This window comes from Bufo gargarizans, chromosome 4 (genome assembly GCF_014858855.1).
Source record: "Bufo gargarizans isolate SCDJY-AF-19 chromosome 4, ASM1485885v1, whole genome shotgun sequence".
Classification (NCBI taxonomy): domain Eukaryota; kingdom Metazoa; phylum Chordata; class Amphibia; order Anura; family Bufonidae; genus Bufo; species Bufo gargarizans.
The window spans coordinates 511,282,196-511,305,494 of record NC_058083.1 but is presented as its reverse complement, the minus strand read 5'-3'; the positions used below and the strand labels follow the sequence as shown (position 1 = coordinate 511,305,494).

General features: G+C 46.0%; 1 long non-coding RNA gene across 1 annotated transcript in view; it reads right to left on the bottom strand.

The window, feature by feature from the left end:
* Positions 1 to 2,131: 2,131 nt before the first annotated feature.
* The window catches only part of LOC122936296, a 45,165-nt gene continuing 23,997 nt past the window's right edge, over positions 2,132 to 23,299 (bottom strand). The window contains exons 3-4 of the long non-coding RNA XR_006388904.1: positions 2,737 to 2,812; positions 2,132 to 2,598 (exon numbers count right to left, since the gene is read on the bottom strand). This is a non-coding gene — a long non-coding RNA (uncharacterized LOC122936296). The remainder of the gene's footprint in view (positions 2,599 to 2,736; positions 2,813 to 23,299) is intronic.

The window sequence follows — 23,299 nt, the reverse complement described above, 5'->3', positions numbered from 1 at the left end:
GGAAAAATAGTTAATAAAATGGCCTATTATAAGAATTTCATTAAGAGCTGTTTCTAATACATTACAAATGTGAAAACCTGGATGTCTGGATATCTTATATCTATGCTGAGAGATATACCAATTCAAATCTATAGGCCCAAAGCCTAAAGTTTCCTAATAGGTGTACAAAGAAGGCAAACATGGGAGCCTTCATTGGACCCCCAGCTGACGACGAGTACAGGCAATCTCATTTGTGGCAGTGCCGATGGCTAACAGAGGGATCTACCTCCCTTTGAACCCACTTTGATTCTGTGGTCGCTATTGACTGCAGCTTCTAAGGGATTAAGCATCCAGGTTTAGCAACTGTGCCAATCTGGGACATTAAAGCAGTAGCCATACATATGCTTATATAGGACAGACATCTATTGACAGAGTATTGCGAAAGGATGTTCTTTCCAAAAAGCTGGTCATCTCTCTTGACATCTGGATATCTTGGATATCACAAAATGGTCGTCGCCCAGTTTTATCCAAATCTGATGTATCCTGCTTGAGCAATAAAGAGAAGTTTTGCAACTGGAGGGTGACCTCCGTACTTTCTTCTTTTTGCTTCTGGAATATGTGGCACACTTTGGATACTGAGCACCACCTGAAGATTGGAAATTGCATTTATAGTGAAATATCCCAGTGATTATGTACAGGCATCCTCACAATAGGGTCATAGGCAGTACCAGACTTACTCCTATATTGCAATCTCAGGATATGTTGAGCTAAGAGCAATGGTAATGAAGGACACATCTGTATGGAGATGTTATCTGATCCCTGTATGTTAGTATAACACTCTTGGAAAAAATATACATTGTGTAATTCCCAGTACAGATCCTGAAGAGTTGGTGCATAGAAGCCATAGGCCCTGCACTAGGTACAGTATAACATAATACTTTGTTCTTCCTGGAGTGTTCCTTTAATAATTTATTGACAAAAAGATAATCTAAAAATACCATTCTAGAACTGAAGGAGGACACAAGGAAGACTTGTAGACAGCTCTAATGATCCCATCTTTCTAGACCCGCTTCCTGAGGCCGTCTTAAGCACTTATGGTCTTCTTTCTCCATGTGCTTATTAAGAGTGTCTGAGCGTCCCCAGAGAATGGGCCTCTATCCGGCAGGTCACTCCTAAACTATTTTCACTGAGACTAATAGCTAAACTTTGCTAAATCCCTGGGAGAGAATCAAGTGAACCTGTTAATGAGCAGCGAGAAAGTAAAGGATGTAAAATCTGTAGGAAAACACATGTCATGTCTGGAGCAGGCCTCCTCCAGGAGGGAGCCAGTAGAGCACACACAGGGCTGAGCGCGCACCATATCTCACCACTGGATCAGATGTTTTACTCCTTGAGCTCTGTTTTGTCTGGATCTAGAATTCATAAAACTTGAATGGAGAAGAATATTTTTGGTGCTTGATACTTGGCCACATGCAACAAGGATGGAGAAACATGCACCCTCAACAACATAGTGTACATACTATAGTGTAGCCCAGACAAAGTGATCCCAGTTCAGTTTGGATGATGAGAACCTAGGTAGGACATTCTTAGTTGCAGGCATTCTGATATTGACAAACAAAGGTTTAGGGCAAACAAGGATCAGGTTGAGGAGCATTGAAGGTGGCAAGAACAGGCACTACAAGGGAGGTCCCATGAAACACATCAACAGGTCTTTAAGGGGGGGTAGTAAAGCTTTTATGCAAAGCAAAAATAAACTGGGGGTCCCATTTTCCATTTTAGGATATATTGCTCTCTCCTGTGCACGTAGACATGTCTGTTCAGGGAACCAGTGGCAAATATCTGCAGTAGATGTGGCTGCTTATCTGAATGAGACCATTAAGCTTCTTATATATAGGTCTCATCTTATATCTAAGCAGGGGTGAGGCAAGTTCAGCAAGAATTTCCACAGTGAAACCAATAACAACAACCAATTTCAGAAGCTTGCCATGTGGCTCCAAGTCAACCGCTACAGTATCCAGTGCTCTACACCTGGCCACCACTCAGGTCCTGCATCTTTACACTGTTTCCATCAATGGTGGTGATCTAAACAGAAGCCAGGATGTTCTGGAGGAGCATTTGGAAACCCTTTCTTAATTGCATCCTCTCACATAATTATAAAAAAAATGGCCCAAAATGCAATCACGTGAATGTGCCCCTACATATAACAGCGGAAAGGTCAGAGCCAGGTTGACTGACCCGTTCATAACGGCCGAATGTTGAAAAAGGCATATTGTAACTTTCAAGGTAGCATCCAGCACAACATCTTCATAAAAAGAGCAATCTTTATTGGTCACTTAAAAAATCTAGAAGGTGCAAGGTCAACAGCAACACATTTCAGAAAAACACGTTGTCCTACATGATGCCATGATGATGTTTGTCCGAAACGCAAAGCTATTGAACTTTCACCTTATGGAGGTGCTGGATTTTACTGTGAAGAGGCATTTCCCAATCATCGTCTTGGATTCCTAGGACTCGGGCCGTAAATGGTGGTGGGGTGAGCTGGATGACATTGCATTTTTCTTTTTTCTTGTGGTTTCATATTGTAACTTTCCCTTCCAGTCCCCTCCTCACTGTGTTGTCCTTCATGACATGAAACATGATCATGTAGAACATGAGCAGATGTGAAGAATAGATTGTCCACCACGCTATCATAAATGGCCATATATTATATATTTACTATATTATTTCTCCTCAACAAACATCCGCCACATAACTTACTTGGACCGTGAACAGGACCGTAATTGTTTTCATGATCTCGACACTCTTTTCTTCAAACGCTCACAAATTCCATGCTCTGCTTCGAGAATGGAAACTAAGATTTAATGACCTGTTAATTCACATTGTTACCGAGAGAAAGAAAATAAAAAAGAGAAAAGCTCCAAGATCCATAACTTCATCACACAAGTGCGTCTCTAAACGAATTGTCCATACGGGAAGTGTCTGGAAACCTGCGCTCTGTAACAATACGGTGTTGACCTTTTATTTCCTCTCAGAGTAGATATTTCCTACTTAATCCAGGTTCTACCGGGTCAGAGAAGACGCAGGACTTATTGGAACATATCCTCACATGATGTAAAGTATTTATAGCCTTAATATCGACAAACCCATCTGTATATAAATTGTAGAAATTTACAAAAATGTGATCCACAGGATAATAAATGTAATATGTCGACCATGTTCTTGTCAGAATTGTTTTATGGATAGTTAAGAAATCATGTGTATTTCCAGATTTCTTGTAGAGGTACTGGTATTTTTCAGAAATACTATTTGGGCTATATGACCATATTGCGGGTAAATTTACTATGGATTCATAATATGCCACCCATAGAAATCTTTGGGCCAATACGGTCAGCATCCAACTGGCCCTCTGGAGTTCCCAAGGATTCACCGGTGGGCCCAGGTTCTGACACCATAGTGGGCCACAAAGGCCCAGGAGGAAAAAAGCATTGGGAACTGCCTTTAGAGACAATACATTGCCACTAGGGTCTATTTCTTTGAATCAAAACCTACCTAGGTTGGGTGGCCCAAACTATTATTTCCTCTGGTTGGACCAAGGAACCCCAGTTCGACATTGAAAACTGTATCTGTGCCTATGTTTGGTCTGCTCTACATAAGTCATTTTGCTTTTTTGTTTTAAAGTGAACCTATCAACAGAATTGAGCCTATTAAACCAGTCATGCTGCCTGGTAGGGCTTATCCTGCTGATTAAAATGATACATGTCTTGTGAAAATTGGTTGTGGCATTCCCGAGAAATAAAGGCATTTATTCTTTATGCTACTGAGGACTTCAGGACACCGATGGTTGGGGCCTAACCCCTCTGTGCTCCTCAGCTTTCCAGTGCTGACCACACCCCTCAATATAGTGAAGCCCTCTTTTGCCTAAAAAATAAAAATCATTTTTTTTTTCAGGAAAGCCACAACCAATTTTCACAAGACAGGTATCATTTTAATCAGCAGGATCGACCCTACCAGACAATATATCTCGCTTAATAGGCATGATCCTGCTGACATATGCTCTTTAAGGCCTTACTGTGTGTATGGTGTCTTTAAAGGAGTTGTCCAAGATTATACCTACTTCATTATTAAAAATTCTACGTCTTTTGCTCACAACACCTCATCCGCGGTGTCAGGAACTACAAAAGGTGCCATTTACTTCTCTCCAGTTCCCTACCTTTATGCATGGCAAATACATTGAAATGCTAAACCAGTGTGTAACCTTTCTTCTCAGGATTAGTGGGGGGGTCATCATGACTTCCTCCGGTTATAAAATGATGACATATACTGTACTGGCGTTATGCCATCACTTTTAAGATGGGAATACCCCTTTAAAACAATGCAATGGCCACATGCTTCACTTTAGACCCCAAATCCAAACAACTCCTTTAATTTGGAGCATATAACAGATATTCTAGGAAGAACAACCCAAGAGCACCCTCTAAGTGGCCTCCATGCTCATACTATAGCCATACTTGCCGCCAGTCTTGATTTGCAGGGACCGTCCCTAATTTTCAGAGACACTGCCGGCAAATTTGGTCTGTCCTGGAGCAGAAATAGGAAGGTCTTCAATAAGCCCACCTGTAAGTGGACATTTCCAGATGCGTTTGGGGTCATTCCCAAGGTCTGGATATACACACCACAAATTTAACAACTACAATTTTGTAAATATGACTAAAGGTCAGTGAATTTGGCCCTACAGTCTCATGGGCCAAATGAGACAATGGGCCAACAGGACCACAAGGCCACCTCTACGGCACTTTTTTACTCAAAAATATTAGGTCACAGCTCTTGTACATCGTACAAAAGTTTTTCTAAAGGAAGCAAATCTCTAGTTGAGATTCAACCAAGCCCATGTGATGCTAATTACATCACTAGGTATCGGTTCATCTACAAAATGACTGCCTCCAGCCCAGGCACTGGGTACACCGAATTCTTAGAGAGAAAGTACGACCATGTAAACCCCTTCTGAAAATTCCTTCTGCTCCCGGAATACGTACTGGTGGTGAGTCGCGCCGTCAGCCAGCTTGACTATGTTGGCTATCTGCCAACGAGGGGGAATGAAGCCGGGCTTTGAGCTGACACGGGTTCAATGGGATAATTAGACAGCATTTTGCTCCAGTTTGTTGACATAAAAGTCTTGTAGATTAGCCTTTTAGGCCGAGCGGAGAATAATGATCTGGATTAACAGGTGGTGGAGCTAATGGAGGAACATGAAATGAATACTTGGCTTCCTGTGCCCTCCTTTGTTGTTTTTTTTTTTTTTCTGCCGGGGATTTTGTGAACTTGTAGCACGTTTCTAACACCTTGGTGCTTTATTTGACGTTTCATTAAGCTGATTTTTTTGCCCTAATAGGTGGAAACGACAAGATTTCTACACAAATTCCCTTGTCGTCGGAGACGAAACATCAGCTTTAAGGGAAATAAGTAAGAAGCGGCGAGGATCAGGGGAGGGGAGGCTCAATCCTGGATGGGCTGTGCAGAGGATCATTAATCAGGGAATATTTCACCTTGCTATGAAGCCGCCACCCTGCCAATCCCTCAGTGTCCAACTAATAACTGGATGTGATCTGTGGCATTCAACGAGAGAAAATATGGCTCAGCTGCAGGTCTGAACAGCTGCAAAGGCAAAGTCAACACATTGGAGGCATGCAGCTGGAGTGTAATAACCATCTCTGTTTTCCCACATTTACAATATTTGGATGAGGATAATGAGCTTTACGTCTTGCAGGGCAACAGTGATATAATTAACGCTTGGCTGCCGTGCCGGTTTATCTTGGGGAATAGGAGTGTTCTCTTTCCAATATGATTTAAAGGGTAACTCCACTTAAAAAGTGTTTTTGGGTTTGATTATTTGCAATCAATATTGATCCCATTGGTAATTATAATCAGAACATAGATGGGCTATCACAGAATGATCTCTTGTAAACCTTAAAGAGCAACAGGATCAATCCTATTAAACCAGACACACTGTTGGGTAGAGTCGATCCTGCGAATTAGAATCATATCTGTGAAAATCGGTTGTGGGGTTCCCAAGAAAAAAATACTTTTATTCTTTATGCAAATGAAGGCTCCAGTGCAGCAAGGGCTAGGCCCCGGCCCTCAGAGCACTAAAGCCGTATGTCGTTGTGGCTCCACACAACGACATACGGTAAGCGCTTCTTGTATAGAGTGCAAAAAGACCATATATACAGCCACACACACGAGGCGCGACCTCCTGTCTCTCTTTCTCTCCCTTTCTTCTACTAAAGCCTTTATTAGCATACGGAATAAAAGTATTTTTTTATCGGGAATGAAGCAACCGGTTTTCACAAGACCAGTATCATTTTAATCAGCAGGATCAACATTTCCAGACAATATACCTAGTTTAATAGGGCTGATCCTGCTGACAAGTGATCTTTTAAGGGAACCGATAAGCCTCCTTAATGCTGAACTCAGGACAACTATTAATACATTGCACAAATAGGACAATTCCTTAACGCAGCTGTGAGTGCCAGTTATAAATTCCACATAAATGCCTTTAGATGCTGCCCAAATTATCTGCCACATATGGTCCCCCAAGTACCCCCCCCCCAGGTGCCCCATTCAGTGGCCTCCGGTATCACCAGATTGCCACAAGTGATGTCATACATGATGATCCCCTCAGAATCAGGGCTAGCTTTATGTTGGGTGATGCCCTATGAGGTGCCTTCTGTTGATGCCTCAAATATGGTGTACAAAAAGCGCACAGATAAACATAAGATAAAGGGAGACGTCTATCACTCCCGGTAAACCAGAACACTGGAGTCAAAAAGTCATAGGGCCAGATTTATCATGACTCTGACAGCTCACTCCACTTTCACATATGGCTAAAGTCAGTTTTAGCCAAGTCAGATTTATGATCGGCCCTTTAAGACTGTAATAAATGTGGTTTGACGGTAGCAGTTTATCTGTCAGTAATCAGCTCTAAAGTCGCACATCTTTACGAAAAAGTCGCACGTTTTTATGAAAAAGTTGCATGTTCTATTAAAAAGTCTCATAAGATAAGCATAGTCCTCACTGGAGTGAAATTGCGACTTTTTTGCGACTTTTTAAATAGTCCCAATAGTAAATCTGTCTAGAGATTAATTTACATAAGAAAACACGCCCACTTTCAGAAAACTGGCGAGCATAGTGCAGAGCAGAAAAAAGTCGCAAATTTGTGCGCAGTTTTAGCGTTTGGGACTTTTTTGGGGACTTTTTCACTTCATTATTCTGACCTGAGCTAATGATAAATCTGGCCCATAAAGTTAGGCACATACCATGAATGTACAAGATTTTGCAACTTTTGGGGGAGCTTGCCTCTTTTCCAAAAGGTAGGTGGAGCAGAGAAGGGCATGGACGACGTAGGGGCCCGGCAGGCGTATTATAATCTACACTAGAAAACTGGCGTAGTTTATAGTGGACATCTGCAGCAGATCCCTTGCTGGTGGAGTGCGCCTCTTAATAATTGTGATGCATCTGATGCCAGTGGGATATTAGAGGTTATTGGTGGGCTGGTCCCACCCCTAACTTAGTTCAGTTCTGAGTGAGAGTTGATGGAGGAAGGAAGCAGTGACCTATGCTCCTTTTTTTAGGCCTCACAATACAGAATCTCACCAATCTCTTCAAGATGCACAAAAAGAGAGAGAAAGAGGAGAACTTAGAACCTGCATGGCCAAAAATAGGAGTTAGGCTAGGGCTACACGACGATAAGTTTATAATGATAGTATATGGTGTCGCACTACGACATATGACATGCTGTGACATGGATGGATTTTTTGCTACTGTCGTGTTGCAGTTGCAGCATGTCGCATGTCGCAGTGCGACACCGTAGACTATCATTATAAAAATTGTCGCGTTACATTGTTGTGACAAAATGTTGCGCGACACATGTTGTCGTGTAGCCCTAGCCTTAGCAAGGTAATCTGCTACTTCAGGTATTCAAACTTTGCTGCAGTGAGGGACACCGTGAAGACACACTTCCCAGTTGTACACGTCCTGGCCAGTATCCTGAAGTGGACACTACAGCCATTATTGTCAAGGTACTGTTGTCAGCCATAGATTGTACAGAAAGAGACTTTAGCAACATAGTGTACAAAGAGGGTCATAACTCTGAGCTTTGCCAGCCTCCATGCCTCTCTACCTGAGCAAAGGATTTGCACTGTGTACAGGAAGAACTGTGCCTCATTGTGTTGGATGTACTACAACTCCCATTTCCTACAGTTTTTTACTGATGACCTATCCTCTCGATAGGTCATCAGTATCTGATCGATGGGGTCCAACTCCCGAGACTCCTGACAATCAGCTGTTTGACAAGGCTCCAGCGCTCACTGTAGTGCCGCGGCCTTCTCCACCTTTACCTAGGCCATGTGATGTCACGTTCATCGTCATATGGCCTAGATGCAACTCAGCTCCCTTGAAGTGAATGAGGCTGAGCTGTGATGCAAAGCACAGCCGCTGTTCAATGGACAGCGCTCTGCTTGGTGAGCTGGGAGAAGACCGTGCCGCTACAGCAAAGACTGATACATTTTTAAAACAGCTGATCAGCAGGGGTCCCGGGTGTTGTACCCCCACCGATCAGATACTGATGACCTATCCATGGGATAGGTCATTAGTAAAAAACTGTCGTAAAACCCCTTTAAGTAAAGGAGATGTTTGTTCTGCTATATCTGGCTTGGTTTTATGACTTCTATACCATACGCCCTGCCTTGCCTTGCACCCATACAAGCATCTACCATCGGGCAGGAGTCTCATAATTAGGATGTGCCCAGAGGGAAGAAAGGGTGTGCTCTCCTTCCACTGCCCTAGGGAGCATTACGGTTAGGAAAGCCACTGTGGTTGACGGTAACAGCCGGAGCCACTACCACTCCGGCGTCTCGGGGGCTCATTGCAGATGTGGCTATGAGTTAGTGAGAGCCTCCCTTTAATAACAGAGAATGTAGAATCGCAGTCGCAACGAGCGGGAAGTTGCAGCCGGGTCATAAAGCAAAGCTGGGTTCAGCATGTGAAGTGTACGTCAGCAAGATTCACTATTCATCATTGTAATAAAAGCTTCGGTGGATTTCATCTGATTGAAGGAGTTCATTTCCACGTATGAGTCGTGCTCCTCTGTGGTATGAGCAACGAAGAGCTGGGAATAAGAGGCACGCAACGCTCGCCTCCACTCACTGCTATTTTAGTTTTTTTTCTGCATTCTATAGGCCAAGCCATTGTATAAGCCCTGTCAAATGTGCAGGTGCAGGCCGATCACATGCTCCCCGCACTCCAGCTCCTATAAGTCATGAAGACTTTCCATTCCCAGAAGAATCATATTTTTTTTGGACTTTATATTCCCCATTATAACATAATAAGACACTGAGCATAATTCTTGACACAAGTGACTGCATTAAGCAAAAGCAATGAATTATGACTTTATTGCAGGCCCTTGGGGAGTGCACCAGCAGTCCATTCTCAGAATGGATAATGGGAAAAGACTGCAGTAAATGGGTTCTTAAAATCTCAGTAATCATCTGCTGGAGGAGTCAGGTCCAAGTCTGTATGAAAGGGACTCGCTAATAGAGTATGACAATTATACAGGATGTTTTCCAGTTTTATGGAAATGAAACGTTCTACGACTTTCTAGTATACTTTATGTTTTAATTCTTCAGAATTCTGAAGGCTTTTTCTTCCATCGGTGACATGCGCCCTGGAACGCTCTATATATAGTGCAATAACGATCACAGCACCAAAGGTTTTTTACCATCCATGACATGTCCAGGAATTGTGGATCGAGGTGGGTTCTAGCCCTTATGTTCCTCTCAGTGAGTGGGGCTACTATAGCATGCAGTCTACTGCATTATTTACACTATACCATGCAGTCTTCTGCACCGTATATAATAGCACAGGCTAGCTTTATTGTTAGGGCTCTTGGATAGAGTTAAGCGAACACCTGGATGTTCGGGTTCGAGAAGTTCGGCCGAACTTCCCGGAAATGTTCGGGTTCGGGATCCGAACCCGATCCGAACTTCGTCCCGAACCCGAACCCCATTGAAGTCAATGGGGACCCGAACTTTTCGGTACTAAAAAGGCTGTAAAACAGCCCAGGAAAGGGCTAGAGGGCTGCAAAAGGCAGCAACATGTAGGTAAATCCCCTGCAAACAAATGTGGATAGGGAAATGAATTAAAATAAAAATTAATAAATAAAAATTAACCAAAATCAATTGGAGAGAGGTCCCATAGCAGAGAATCTGGCTTCACGTCACCCACCACTGGAACAGTCCATTCTCAGATATTTAGGCCCCGGCACCCAGGCAGAGGAGAGAGGTCCCGTAACAGAGAATCTGTCTTCATGTCAGCAGAGAATCAGTCTGCATGTCATAGCAGAGAATCAGGCTTCACGTCAGCCACCACTGCAACAGTCCATTGTCATAAATTTAGGCCCAGCACCCAGGCAGAGGAGAGAGGTCCCGTAACAGACAATCTGGCTTCATGTCAGCAGAGAATCAGTCTGCATGTCATAGCAGAGAATCAGGCTTCACGTCAGCCACCACTGTAACAGTCCATTGTCATATATTTAGGCCCAGGCACCCAGGTAGAGGAGAGAGGTCCGGTAACAGAGAATCTGGCTTCATGTCAGCAGAGAATCAGTCTGCGTGTCATAGCAGAGAATCAAGCTTCACGTCAGCCACCACTGTAACAGTCCATTGTCATATATTTAGGCCCAGGCACCCAGGTAGAGGAGAGAGGTCCCGTAACAGAGAATCTGGCTTCATGTCAGCAGAGAATCAGTCTGCATGTCATAGCAGAGAATCAGGCTTCACGTCAGCCACCACTGTAACAGTCCATTGTCATATATTTAGGCCCAGGCACCCAGGCAGAGGAGAGAGGTCCCTTAACAGAGAATCTGGCTTCATGTCAGCAGAGAATCAGTCTGCATGTCATAGCAGAGAATCAGGCTTCACGTCAGCCACCACTGTAACAGTCCATTGTCATATATTTAGGCCCAGGCACCCAGGTAGAGGAGAGAGGTCCCGTAACAGTGAATATGGCTTCATGTCAGCAGAGAATCAGTCTGCATGTCATAGCAGAGAATCAGGCTTCACGTCAGCCACCACTGTAACAGTCCATTGTCATATATTTAGGCCCAGGCACCCAGGTAGAGGAGAGAGGTCCCGTAACAGAGAATCTGGCTTCATGTCAGCAGAGAATCAGTCTGCATGTCATAGCAGAGAATCAGGCTTCACGTCAGCCACCAGTGCAACAGTTCATTGTCATATATTTAGGCCCAGGCACCCAGGCAGAGGAGAGAGGTCCCGTAACAGAGAATCTGGCTTCATGTCAGCAGAGAATCAGTCTGCATTTCATAGCAGAGAATCAGGCTTCACGTCAGCCACCACTGTAACAGTCCATTGTCATATATTTAGGCCCAGGCACCCAGGTAGAGGAGAGAGGTCCCGTAACAGAGAATCTAGCTTTATGTTAGCAGAGAATCAGTCTGCATGTCATAGCAGAGAATCAGGCTTCACATCAGCCACCACTGTAACAGTCCATTGTCATATATTTAGGCCCAGGAACCCAGGCAGAGGAGAGAGGTCCCTTAACAGAGAATCTGGCTTCATGTCAGCAGAGAATCAGTCTGCATGTCATAGCAGAGAATCAGGCTTCACGTCAGCCACCACTGTAACAGTCCATTGTCATATATTTAGGCCCAGGCACCCAGGCAGAGGAGAGAGGTCCCTTAACAGAGAATCTGGCTTCATGTCAGCAGAGAATCAGTCTGCATGTCATAGCAGAGAATCAGGCATCACGTCAGCCACCACTGTAACAGTCCATTGTCATATATTTAGGCCCAGGCACCCAGGTAGAGGAGAGAGGTCCCGTAACAGAGAATCTGGCTTCATGTCAGCAGAGAATCAGTCTGCATGTCATAGCAGAGAATCAGGCTTCACGTCAGCCACCACTGTAACAGTCCATTGTCATATATTTAGGCCCAAGCACCCAGGTAGAGGAGAGAGGTCCCGTAACAGAGAATCTAGCTTTATGTCAGCAGAGAATCAGTCTGCATGTCATAGCAGAGAATCAGGCTTCACGTCAGCCACCACTTTAACAGTCCATTGTCATATATTTAGGCCCAGGAACCCAGGCAGAGGAGAGAGGTCCCTTAACAGAGAATCTGGCTTCATGTCAGCAGAGAATCAGTCTGCATGTCATAGCAGAGAATCAGGCTTCACGTCAGCCACCACTGTAACAGTCCATTGTCATATATTTAGGCCCAGGCACCTAGGCAGAGGAGAGAGGTCCCTTAACAGAGAATCTGGCTTCATGTCAGCAGAGAATCAGTCTGCATGTCATAGCAGAGAATCAGGCTTCACGTCAGCCACCACTGTAACAGTCCATTGTCATATATTTAGGCCCAGGCACCCAGGCAGAGGAGAGAGGTCCCTTAACAGAGAATCTGGCTTCATGTCAGCAGAGAATCAGTCTGCATGTCATAGCAGAGAATCAGGCTTCACGTCAGCCACCACTGTAACAGTCCATTGTCATATATTTAGGCCCAGGCACCCAGGTAGAGGAGAGAGGTCCCGTAACAGAGAATCTGGCTTCATGTCAGCAGAGAATCAGTCTGCATGTCATAGCAGAGAATCAGGCTTCACGTCAGCCACCACTGTAACAGTCCATTGGCATATATTTAGGCCCAGGCACCCAGGTAGAGGAGAGAGGTCCCGTAACAGAGAATCTGGCTTCATGTCAGCAGAGAATCAGTCTGCATGTCATAGCAGAGAATCAGGCTTCACGTCACCCAACATTGGAACAGTCCATTGTCATATATTTAGGCCCCGGCACCCAGGTAGAGGAGAGAGGTCCCGTAACAGAAAATCTGGCTTCATGTCAGCAGAGAATCAGTCTGCATGTCATAGCAGAGAATCAGGCTTCATGTCAGCCACCACTGTAACAGTCCATTGTCATATATTTAGGCCCAGGCACCCAGGTAGAGGAGAGAGGTCCCGTAACAGAGAATCTAGCTTTATGTTAGCAGAGAATCAGTCTGCATGTCATAGCAGAGAATCAGGCTTCACATCAGCCACCACTGTAACAGTCCATTGTCATATATTTAGGCCCAGGAACCCAGGCAGAGGAGAGAGGTCCCTTAACAGAGAATCTGGCTTCATGTCAGCAGAGAATCAGTCTGCATGTCATAGCAGAGAATCAGGCTTCACGTCAGCCACCACTGTAACAGTCCATTGTCATATATTTAGGCCCAGGCACCCAGGCAGAGGAGAGAGGTCCCTTAACAGAGAATCTGGCTTCATGTCAGCAGAGAATCAGTCTGCATGTCATAGCAGAGAATCAGGCTTCACGTCAGCCACCACTGTAACAGTCCATTGTCATATATTTAGGCCCAGGCACCTAGGCAGAGGAGAGAGGTCCCTTAACAGAGAATCTGGCTTCATGTCAGCAGAGAATCAGTCTGCATGTCATAGTAGAGAATCAGGCTTCACCTCAGCCACCACTGTAACAGTCCATTGTCATATATTTAGGCCCAGGCACCCAGGTAGAGGAGAGAGGTCCCGTAACAGAGAATCTGGCTTCATGTCAGCAGAGAATCAGTCTGCATGTCATAGCAGAGAATCAGGCTTCACGTCAGCCACCACTGTAACAGTCCATTGTCATATATTTAGGCCCAGGCACCCAGGCAGAGGAGAGAGGTCCCGTAACAGAGAATCTGGCTTCATGTCAGCAGAGAATCAGTCTGCATGTCATAGCAGAGAATCAGGCTTCACGTCACCCAACATTGGAACAGTCCATTGTCATATATTTAGGCCCAGGCACCCAGGTAGAGGAGAGAGGTCCTGTAACAGAGAATCTGGCTTCATGTCAGCAGAGAATCAGTCTGCATGTCATAGCAGAGAATCAGGCTTCACGTCAGCCACCACTGTAACAGTCCATTGTCATATATTTAGGCCCAGGCACCCAGGTAGAGGAGAGAGGTCCCGTAACAGAGAATCTGGCTTCATGTCAGCAGAGAATCAGTCTGCATGTCATAGCAGAGAATCAGGCTTCACGTCACCCAACATTGGAACAGTCCATTGTCATATATTTAGGCCCCGGCACCCAGGTAGAGGAGAGAGGTCCCGTAACAGAGAATCTGGCTTCATGTCAGCAGAGAATCAGTCTGCATGTCATAGCAGAGAATCAGGCTTCACGTCAGCCACCACTGTAACAGTCCATTGTCATATATTTAGGCCCAGGCACCCAGGCAGAGGAGAGAGGTCCCTTAACAGAAAATCTGGCTTCATGTCAGCAGAGAATCAGTCTGCATGTCATAGCAGAGAATCAGGCTTCACGTCAGCCACCACTGTAACAGTCCATTGTCATATATTTAGGACCAGGCACCCAGGTAGAGGAGAGAGGTCCCGTAACAGAGAATCTGGCTTCATGTCAGCAGAGAATCAGTCTGCATGTTATAGCAGAGAATCAGGCTTCTTGTCACCCAACATTGGAACAGTCCATTGGCATATATTTAGGCCCCGGCACCCAGACAGAGGAGATGTTCATTCAACTTTGGGTTGCCCCGCAATATAATGGTAAAATGAAAATAAAAAAAGGATTGAATGAGGAAGTGCCCTGGAGTACATCAATATATGGTTAAGGGGAGGTAGTTAATGTCTAATCTGCACAAGGGACGGACAGGTCCTGTGGGATCCATGCCTGGTTCATTTTTATGAACGTCAGCTTGTCCACATTGGCTGTAGACAGGCGGCTGCGTTTGTCTGTAATGACGCCTCCTGCCGTGCTGAATACACGTTCAGACAAAACGCTGGCCGCCGGGCAGGCCAGCACCTCCAAGGCATAAAAGGCTAGCTCTGGCCACGTGGACAATTTAGAGACCCAGAAGTTGAATGGGGCCGAACTATCAGTCAGTACGTGGAGGGGTGTGCACACGTACTGTTCCACCATGTTAGTGAAATGTTGCCTCCTGCTAACACGTTGCGTATCAGGTGGTGGTACAGTTAGCTGTGGCGTGTTGACAAAACTTTTCCACATCTCTGCCATGCTAACCCTGCCCTCAGAGGAGCTGGCCGTGACACAGCTGCCTTGGCAACCTCTTGCTCCTCCTCTGCCTTGCCCTTGGGCTTCCACTTGCTCCCGTGACATTTGGGAATGCTCTCAGTAGCGCGTCTACCAACGTGCGCTTGTACTTGCGCATCTTCCTATCACGCTCCAGTGCAGGAAGTAAGGTGGGCACATTGTCTTTGTAGCGTGGATCCAGCAGGGTGGCAACCCAGTAGTCCGCACACGTTAAAATGTGGGAAACTCTGCTGTCGTTGCGCAGGCACTGCAGCATGTAGTCGCTCATGTGTGCCAGGCTGCCCAGAGGTAAGGACAAGCTGTCCTCTGTGGGAGGCGTATCGTCATCGTCCTGCCTTTCCCCCCAGCCACGCACCAGTGATGGGCCCGAGCTGCGTTGGGTGCCACCCCGCTGTGACCATGCTTCATCTTCATCCTCCTCCACCTCCTCCTCATCCTCGTCCTCCTCGTCCTCCAGTAGTGGGCCCTGGCTGGCCACATTTGTACCTGGCCTCTGCTGTTGCAAAAAACCTCTCTCTGAGTCACTTCGAAGAGACTGGCCTGAAAGTGCTAAAATTGACCCCTCTTCCTCCTCCTCCTCCTCCTGGGCCACCTCCTCTTCCATCATCGCCCTAAGTGTTTTCTCAAGGAGACATAGAAGTGGTATTGTAACGCTGATAACGGCGTCATCGCCACTGGCCATGTTGGTGGAGTACTCGAAACAGCGCAACAGGGCACACAGGTCTCGCATGGAGGCCCAGTCATTGGTTGTGAAGTGGTGCTGTTCCGCAGTGCGACTGACCCGTGCGTGCTGCAGCTGAAACTCCACTATGGCCTGCTGCTGCTCGCACAGTCTGTCCAGCATGTGCAAGGTGGAGTTCCACCTGGTGGGCACGTCGCATATGAGGCGGTGAGCGGGAAGGCCGAAGTTACGCTGTAGCGCAGACAGGCGAGCAGCGGCAGGATGTGAACGCCGGAAGCGCGAACAGACGGCCCGCACTTTATGCAGCAGCTCTGACATGTCGGGGTAGTTGTGAATGAACTTCTGCACCACCAAATTCAGCACATGCGCCAAGCAAGGGATGTGCATCAAACCGGCTAGTCCCAGAGCTGCAACGAGATTTCGCCCATTATCGCACACCACCAGGCCGGGCTTGAGGCTCACCGGCAGCAACCACTCGTCGGTCTGTTGTTCTATACCCCGCCACAACTCCTGTGCGGTGTGGGGCCTGTCCCCCAAACATATGAGTTTCAGAATGGCCTGCTGACGTTTACCCCGGGCTGTGCTGAAGTTGGTGGTGAAGGTGTGTGGCTGACTGGATGAGCAGGTGGAAGAAGAGGAGGAGGAAGCCGAGAAGGAGGAGGTGGCAACAGGAGGCAAAGAATGTTGCCCTGCGATCCTTGGCGGCGGAAGGACGTGCGCCAAACAGCTCTCCGCCTGGGGCCCAGCTGCCACTACATTTACCCAGTGTGCAGTTAGGGAGATATAGCGTCCCTGGCCGTGCTTACTGGTCCACGTATCTGTGGTTAGGTGGACCTTGCCACAGATGGCGTTGCGCAGTGCACACTTGATTTTATCGGATACTTGGTTGTGCAGGGAAGGCACGGCTCTCTTGGACAAGTAGTGCCGGCTGGGAACAACATACTGTGGGACAGCAAGCGACATGAGCTGTTTGAAGCTGTCTGTGTCCACCAGCCTAAATGACATCATTTCATAAGCCAGTAGTTTAGAAATGCTGGCATTCAGGGCCAGGGATCGAGGGTGGCTAGGTGGGAATTTACGCTTTCTCTCAAATGTTTGTGAGATGGAGAGCTGAACGCTGCCGTGTGACATGGTTGAGATGCTTGGTGACTGAGGTGGTGGTGTTGGTTGTACATCCCCTGTTTGCTGGGCAGCAGGTGCCAACGTTCCTCCAGAGGCGGAGGAAGAGGCCGAGGCGGCAGCAGCAGAAGAGGCCGAGGCGGCAGCAGCAGAAGAGGCCGAGGCGGCAGCAGCAGAAGAGGTAGCAGGGGGAGCCTGAGTGACTTCCTTGTTTTTAAGGTGTTTAATCCACTGCAGTTCATGCTTTGCATGCAGGTGCCTGGTCATGCAGGTTGTGCTCAGGTTCAGAACGTTAATGCCTCGCTTCAGGCTCTGATGGCACAGCGTGCAAACCACTCAGGTCTTGTCGTCAGCACATTGTTTGAAGAAGTGCCATGCCAGGGAACTCCTTGAAGCTGCCTTTGGGGTGCTCGGTCCCAGATGGCGGCGGTCAGTAGCAGGCGGAGTCTCTTGGCGGCGGGTGTTCTGCTTTTGCCCACTGCTCCCTCTTTTGCTACGCTGTTGGCTCGGTCTCACCACTGCCTCTTCCTCCGAACTGTGAAAGTCAGTGGCACGACCTTCATTCCATGTGGGGTCTAGGACCTCATCGTCCCCTGCATCGTCTTCCACCCAGTCTTGATCCCTGACCTCCTGTTCAGTCTGCACACTGCAGAAAGACGCAGCAGTTGGCACCTGTGTTTCGTCATCATCAGAGACGTGCTGAGGTGGTATTCCCATGTCCTCATCATCAGGAAACATAAGAGGTTGTGCGTCAGTGCATTATATGTCTTCCACCGCTGGGGAAGGGCTAGGTGGATGCCCTTGGGAAACCCTGCCAGCGGAGTCTTCAAACAGCATAAGAGACTGCTGCATAACTTGCGGCTCAGACAGTTTCCCTGGTATGCATGGGGGTGATGTGACAGACTGATGGGCTTGGTTTTCAGGCGCCATCTGTGCGCTTTCTGCAGAAGACTGGGTGGGAGATAATGTGAACGTGCTGGATCCACTGTCGGCCACCCAATTGACTAATGCCTGTACCTGCTCAGGCCTTACCATCCTTAGAACGGCATTGGGCCCCACCAAATATCGCTGTAAATTATGGCGGCTACTGGGACCTGAGGTAGTTGGTACACTAGGACGTGTGGCTGTGGCAGAACGGCCACGTCCTCTCCCAGCACCAGAGGGTCCACTAACACCACCACGACCATGTCCGCGTCCTTTACTAGATGTTTTCCTCATTGTTATCGTTCACCACAACAACAAAAATATTATTTGGCCCAATGTATTGAATTCAAATTCAGGCCTTTTTTAAAGACGCCTAACACTATCTGGCTATCTATTTAGGTACCGTATTACACTAATACAGGCACAGCAGTAACCACAGATTTAGCTGACTATAAATTTGAGGCCTATTATTTAGGCGCTGGGTGACAGGTATACATTTACAGACAGAATTAGACTGGGATATGCACAGTAGCCTGTTCCCAAAAGTTATTGAGAATGACCCTATGTGCACCTTGAATCTTATATACCCTTTTAGGGATAGATTAAAAGTAGGCCTGATACAGCAGAAACCACTAATTTAGAGAATTGCTAAATTGGGAATTGTATTTCAACCCAGAACAAAAACGGTGCTTTGACGGACACTAAATAACTTGACCAGCCACACCAGTAACGACAGATTTAGCTGGATATAAATTTGAGGCCTAGTATTTAGGCGCTGGGTGACAGGTATACGTTTACTGACAGAATTAGACTGGGATATGGCCAAAAAATAACCACACTATTGATGGTTAAATGCACTTGGTGTGACAGCTTGACCAACCACACTATTGAGGGTTAAATGCACTTGGTAACAGGCTCAGCTTGCCCCTGATGTAGTATATGGCCAAAAAATAACCAGACTATTGATGGTTAAATGCACTTGGTGTGACAGCTTGACCCTGATGTAGGATTTAGCCAAAAAACAACCGCACTATTGAGGGTTAAATGCACTTGGTGACAGGCTCAGCTTGCCCCTGATGTAGTATATGGCCAAAAAATAACTAGACTATTGATGGTTAAATGCACTTCTTGTGACAGCTTCACCCTGATGTAGGATTTAGCCAAAAAACAACCGCACTATTGAGGGTTAAATGCACTTGGTGACAGGCTCAGCTTGCCCCTGATGTAGTATATGGCCAACAAATAACCAGACTATTGATGGTTAAATGCACTTGGTGTGACAGCTTGACCCTGATGTAGGATTTAGCCAAAAAACAACCGCACTATTGAGGGTTAAATGCACTTGGTGACAGGCTCAGCTTGCCCCTGATGTAGTATATGGCCAAAAAATAACCAGACTATTGATGGTTAAATGCACTTGCTGTGACAGCTTGACCATGATGTAGGATTTAGCCAAAAAACAACCACACCATTGAGGGTTAAATGCACTTGGTGACAGGCTCAGCTTGCCCCTGATGTAGTATATGGCCAAAAAATAACCAGACTATTGATGGTTAAATGCACTTGGTGTGACAGCTTGACCCTGATGTAGGATTTAGCCAAAAAACAACCACACTACTGAGGGTTAAATGCACTTGTTGGCAGCTTGTGCTGGCACACCACAAGACACAAAATGGCCGCCGATCACCCCAGAAAAAAGTGACTGAAAAACGCTCTGGGCAGCCTAAAAACAGTGAGCAATTCAATAGCAGCAGTTCAATCATCCACAGCTGCAGATCGATCTCTGAATGAAGTCTTTTGGAGGAGTTAATCACTGCCTAATCTCGCCCTAACGTCGCAGCTGCAACCTCTCCCTACGCTAATCAGAGCAGAGTGACGGGCGGCGCTATGTGACTCCAGCTTAAATAGAGGCTGGGTCACATGCTGCACTGGCCAATCACAGCCATGCCAATAGTAGGCATGGCTGTGACGACCTCTTGGGGCAAGTAGTATGACGCTTGTTGATTGGCTGCTTTGCAGCCTTTCAAAAAGCGCCAAGAAAGTGACGAACACCGAACCCGAACCCGGACTTTTACGAAAATGTCCGGGTTCGGGTCCGTGTCACGGACACCCCAAAATTCGGTACGAACCCGAACTATACAGTTCGGGTTCGCTCATCCCTACTCTTGGATTATTCTAGGATGCCTGCCCCATCCTCTCCTTCATCTGGATCTAACAAAGTCCAGAGAGTTGGTCCTGCAGCCTGACAATAGGACCTCCCTCCAGGAAAGGGTCTCCACACTCCAGCCCTTTCTTCCCTCTGAACGTAGAAAAATCTACCAAGAGAGTCTCTCCCTCCACCGCTATTCTCTGTTCCCTCTGGATCTAGCAAAGTCTACCAGGAGAGGGTCTCCACACCAGATCTTTTGGATCTAAGAAGGTACAGACCCTGCTGACCAGGAGGCAGGAGTCACGATAGCATAGAGATCCAAACTCCTGGAGCAAAGGGGTTTGATTTGGTCAAAGGCTGAAAATGGTGCTACTATAGCATGTGGTCTGATATAGGAGATATCTGATATCTGCTTTCTGTTTGGTTGCAGAAGAGATAAGGATATTCCACATTGTGCAGGACTGGTCACAGCTCCACAACAAGAAAAGCAGAGGACTGTAGTTGTATGGTGATGGTACTATGGACAATACCTAGACATGTGCTATTACAATGTCTGCCAACGTCAGCGGAGCTCCCAGACGGGAAAAAAAAAGTGCTGTATTTTTTATACTGTGTTTAATTTGTCTGTGTTTCCAGGTAATTTCTACACTCACTGACAAAAAAAAAATACTGCACCAAAAATGAATTTGAATCTTCCTATGTGTGACTGTAATGATGATAAATGTAAGTGATTCCAATATTAGAGGAAAGGAGAAGTTTATTGGAGAAAACTGTGCAAGGACCCTGTTTTGCCATCTCTTAGACACAAATAAGATACGGCCTCTAGCAAGGATACAAGATGAGGTACGGCCTCTAATCCAGATACAAAATGAGATACAGATGCTAGCCCAGATACAAGATGAGATACTGCCTCTAGCCTAGATAAAAGATGAGATACAGACTGTAGCCTGGATACACGAGGCGATACGGCCTCTAGCCTGGATACAAGACGAGATACAGCCTCTAGCTTGGACACAAGATGAGATACAGCCTCTAGCCTAGATACAAGAGGAAATACAGCCTTTAGCCTGGACACAAGATGAGGTATGGCCTATAACCCAGATACAGGATGAGATACAGCCTCTAGCCCAGATACAAGATGAGATACAGCCTCTAGCCTGGATAAAAGAGGAGATACAGCATTTAGCCTGGATACAAATGAGATATGACCTCTAGCCTGGATACAAGATGAGATACAGCTTCTAGCCTGGATACAAGAGGAAATCAAGCCTCTAGCCTGGATACAGGAAGAGATACGGCCCCCAGACTGGATACACGCTGATATACAGCTTCTAGCCTGGATACAAGATGAGATACAGCCTCTAGCCTGGATAAAAGAGGAGAAACAGCCTTTATCCTGGATACAAAAAAAAAAATACAGCCTCTAGCCTGGATACCGCAAGAGATACAGCCTCTAGCCTGGACACAAGACAAGATACGGCCTTTAGCCTAGATACAAGTTGAAATACGGCCTCTAGCCTGGATAAAAGATGAGATAAAACCTCTAGCCTGGATACAAGAGGAGATACAACCTCTAGCCTGGAAAGAAGATGAGATACAGCCTCTAGCCTGGATAAAAGTGGAGATACAACCTTTTTCCTGGACACAAATGAGATATGACCGCTAGTCTGGATATAAGATGGGATACGGTCTCTAGCCTGGATATAAGATGTGATACAGCCTATAGCCCAGATACAAGATGAGATACAGCCTCTAGCTTGGATACAAGATAAGGTAAGGCCTCTAATCCAGACACAAGATGAGATACACCCTCTAGCCCAGATACAAGATGAGATATAGCCTCTCGCCTAGATACAAGCTGACATACGGCCTCTAGCCTGGATACAAGATGAGGTACGGCCTCTAAACCAGATGCAAAATTAGATACAGCCTCTAGCTTGGATACAAGATGAGACACGGCTTCTAGCCTGGATGCAAGATGAAATATAGCCTCTCACCTAGATAGAAGCTGAGATACGGCCTCTAGCCTGGATACAAGATGAGGTACAGCCTTTAGCATGGGTACAAGATAAGATAAATACTCTAGCCTGGATACAACAGGAGATATAGCCTCTAACCTGGATACAAGATGAGATACGGCCTCTAGCATGGATACAAGATGAGATACGGCCTCTAGCCTGGATACAAGAGAAGATAAAGCTTTTATCCTGGATACAACAGGAGATACAGCCTCTAGCCTGGATACAAGATGAGATACAGCCTCTAGCCTAAATACAAGATGAGATATAGCCTCTTGCCTAGATACAAGATGAGATGCGGCCTCTAGCCTGGATACAAGATGAGGTACAGCCTTTTAACCCAGATACAAGAGGAGATACAGCCTCTAGCCTGGATACAAGATGAGACACGACCTCTAGCCTGGATACAAGATAAGATAAAGCCTTTAGCCTAGATACAAGAGAAGATAAAGCCTCTAGCCTGGATATAAGATGAGATACGGCCTCTAGCCTGGATACAAGATGAGGGACAGCCTGTAGCCTGGATAAAAGTTAAGATACAACCTTTAACCTGGATACAAATGAGATACGACTGCTAGTCTGGATGCAAGATGACATACAGCCTCTAGCCTGGATACAAGATGAGATACAGCCTCTAGCCCAGATACAAAATGAGATACATCCTCTAGCCTGGATACAAGATAAAGTACAGCCTCTAACCCAGATACAAGATGAAATACAGCCTCTATCCTGGATACAAGATGAGATACAGCCTCTAACCTGGAAAAAAAGAGGAGATACAGGGCCAGATTTATAATGTCTCTGACAGCTCACTCCACTTTCACATATGGCTAAAGTCAGTTTTAGCCAAGTCAGATTTATTATCGCCCCTTTAAGACTGTAATAAATGTGGTTTGACGGTAGCAGTTTATCCGTCAGTAAGCAGCTTTACAAAAGTCGCACATCTTTACGAAAAAGTCGCAAGTTTTTATGAAAAAGTCGCATGTTCTATTAAAAAGTGTCAAAAGATAAGCATGGTTCTCACTGGAGTGAAATTGTGACATTTTTGAGACTTTTTTGCGACTTTTTTGCGACTTTTTAAATAGTCCCAATAGTAAATCTGTCTATAGATTCATTTACATAAGAAAACACACCCACTTTCAGAAAACTGGCGAGCATAGTGCAGAGCAGAAAAAAGTCGCAAATTTTTGCGCAGTTTAAGAGATTGCGCAAAAATTTGCGACTTTTTCACTCCATTATTCTGACTTGAGCTAATGATAAATCTGGCCCACAGCCTTTACAAATACAAATGAGATACGACCTCTAGCTTAGATACAAGATGAGATA